At 24.0% G+C, this 3,125-nt stretch overlaps 1 protein-coding gene across 1 annotated transcript in view; it reads right to left on the bottom strand.

The window, feature by feature from the left end:
- LOC136796051 (U-scoloptoxin(05)-Sm1a) overlaps positions 1-3,125 on the bottom strand; it is a 748,021-nt gene that overhangs the window by 743,880 nt on the left and 1,016 nt on the right. The window lies entirely within an intron of this gene.

Raw genomic sequence — 3,125 nt, 5'->3', positions numbered from 1 at the left:
TAACTTTTATTTTTTCTTATTTAATGAATTATTGTTGCAGTTTGATGCAACTGTTATAACTAACGTTAAAAAAACTGCGTTATAGTATATTGTATACTTAAACGGATTTTAAACTCATTTCTAATGTATTTGATTTTGGGCCTAAAGTTTTTATTGTACATCAGTGAAATAGTTGGTATTATTGGTTTTATTTTTAAAATGTTAACAAAAATATGAAATTCTTCAATGTTTCTGAATTAAAAATATTCATATTTATGAAATTTTTTTATGGTTGGTGGTCCATACAATCCATATGCAATGAAGATTGAAGGCAAGTGTTTACTTTTCTCACATTAGAAATGTGTACTTCTTCAAAATTATGTTTTGAAAATACGGCTTGTCTAAGACAAATACTTTATTAACTTATATTTTTTATTATTTAATTAAATATTGTTGTAGTTTGAGGCAACTGTTATAACTTTCGTGTAAAACAACTAAGCAATAGTATATTGTATTATAAAAAGTTTTTATAGCACTTCAATAGTTGGTACTACTATTTATTGACTCTGTTCAAGAAGATAAGCACACAGTATTAGAAATGTATTATAACAATATTCACTCCTGTTATTTCACGGATTGCCTAGTATTTTCTATAATACATTTATAAATAGTAATATAGTATAATAATTAATAATAATATAGTTATAATAGTTACCTGAATTATAAAAACAAAATAAACTTGGAAAAATCAGAGGAATATATCTGTTAATATATATAATTTTGGTCAAATTTTCAAAACATGATTTTGAAGGAGTACAGATTTTTATTAGTGAAAAAAATAAACATGTTTCTGAAATTATTGATGGATATCATGTAATATAACACTAACCATTAAACAATGACATAATATATATTTATATTTTATATTGTGTATTTTTTACAGAATCATTTTTATTCACATTTTAAAAATAAACATTTTATCCACTATACTTTACTAACAACAGCCAGATTAGATAAAATGTTTAATATATTATATTGTATTTATTATATATATTAAAATATTTTAAATAGGCTTAATGAGGTGAAAAAATCAATAAAATATACAATTATCAAAGATATTTGAAACAACACCCTGGACCGTTAGACCTTACAAAACTTAAGATACGAGAAACAAAAAAAATGAGAAATACTGATAACTAAAAATAAGATGATAATAAGACAAAAAAAAAATGTATTTCTCAACCATTAAATACTAGATGTCATAAAAATTCAGATAGGATTTCTCTTATTATACCAATATTTTTCAGCATCATAATTTATTTGTAAAATAAATTAAGTATTTTAGTAAAATAAAAACATTAATTCTAGATATCTGAATATCTGATTGAACCATTTACACAAATAATCTGAAATCATCCAAAAGTCTAATGTCATAAAAATCATATATTAGAAATTTCTTATTACAAAGGTTAGATAAAAAATTAGGCTGTTAATATACGACGCGAGTCTTTTAGTGCATTATCGAAAAATGGAGTCTGCGGGCAAAAAAAAAAAAAATATACTACAATTTTATTTTAATTAAGAGATAATAACTTAAATATTTTTTCATTATAAACTAAATTTTTAGAGAATACTCTTTTCTGATAGTTTTTCATAGAAATATTATATGATCTGATAAAGAAAATTTTATATCTTTTGTTGAAAATATTTTGAAAACTACTAATCACGTCTGCTTTAATACGATTTATTTTACCTTTCCATTCAATTAATATAAAATCCAAAGATTTGTGGCCGATGTTTTGAGATTTCCCGCATTGCGGGACCAACTTAATGTCGAATTTCAAAGGGAGGAGGGTGGAGCACCTTACAGAATTGATCTACCTTCTGGAGAGCCTCAAGGAATAACCTAACCAATTTTTAAAATATTTATTTATCAATTATTATAAGATAAGACTCATTACTATAATCAAAATCATAAAATTCCATAATAATCGAACGTAGGTTCCTAGAGGATACCAAAGATCAATCTCACTCTACAAACCAAGGTAGATTAAAAAAATAATTTAAGTTAATATCAAATAGTTTCTTATCAGAAACACAGTTTTCTTTTACTTTTAAACGAACCCTTTAAATATTTGGTTAGTTATTATAATGTTCTTAACACAACTAAGCTCTAAAAGATATTTAATTTTTTTTTTTGCTAACTTATTAATTTAAAATATGATTCAAAATTTCAATTAAGTAAAAAATGGTACTTTTTAACTAAGATTAATTCATTTATCCTATAAATTAAAAGCCTTTTAATCTATTATTTAATAGTATATTAAAAAGAAGTCAACTTTTTTATAACTTGAAATATCTTCAATATTAAAAATTTCTATTAAGTTATGTTGTTGGATTATATTTTGAATTAGTTTTATCCAATATATCAATGAGTAGTAAAACAAATTCCTGAACATGAATGAAATTAGTAAATATGAATTTTAACTTTGGGAATCAATTTAAAATCTTTCAAAACTAAAGTAATGATATTTTTTTTTCCGTTACTAGAAAATTATAACCATTCCGAAGAATCGAAAGAATTATTTACATGCATTTTTTTCTGATTTTTTTTTTATGTCATTAACTGTCTTGTTATTAATCTATTTTTTGTGTTAGAGCTTAATTCGAATCTAATCTATATTCTGATTTTGATAATTAATTTTTAAATAGTTAATTGAGTGGTTTAAATTCATATTTGTACGTTTTACAGATATAAATTTTAACTTATGCAATCGCCACTATCCCGTCAGACCTGTCAGCAGACCGTTAAGCATATTCAACCCCACCGATTTAAACTCTGACTAAATTGCTTTGTGGTGTAGAATTTGAAATGATTTGGTATTCCGCTGGTTGTGCGGCGAAATCCCGACTGTCCGCAACATTGCTTGTCTTACGATTTATAGCCAGACTGGTATTTCGTCTCTTCGTTAGTCTCGCGATTTGTTAAATTTTAAATTTATAATTGATTTTTTTTTATGTATAAAATTTTTTTTTCTATTGTAACTCAATGAAAACCAATTTTCACAAAGCAGACTTTACTTTTCGTCAGATTAAATACCTAGTAGATTTTAGATAATAGATTTTAATAAGCTAAAAGTTTTTTT

Source organism: Halyomorpha halys, unplaced genomic scaffold (genome assembly GCF_000696795.3).
Source record: "Halyomorpha halys isolate HHAL.00 unplaced genomic scaffold, Hhal_1.1 Scaffold9.1, whole genome shotgun sequence".
NCBI lineage: Eukaryota > Metazoa > Arthropoda > Insecta > Hemiptera > Pentatomidae > Halyomorpha > Halyomorpha halys.
This window is presented reverse-complemented; position numbering and strand designations above follow the sequence as displayed.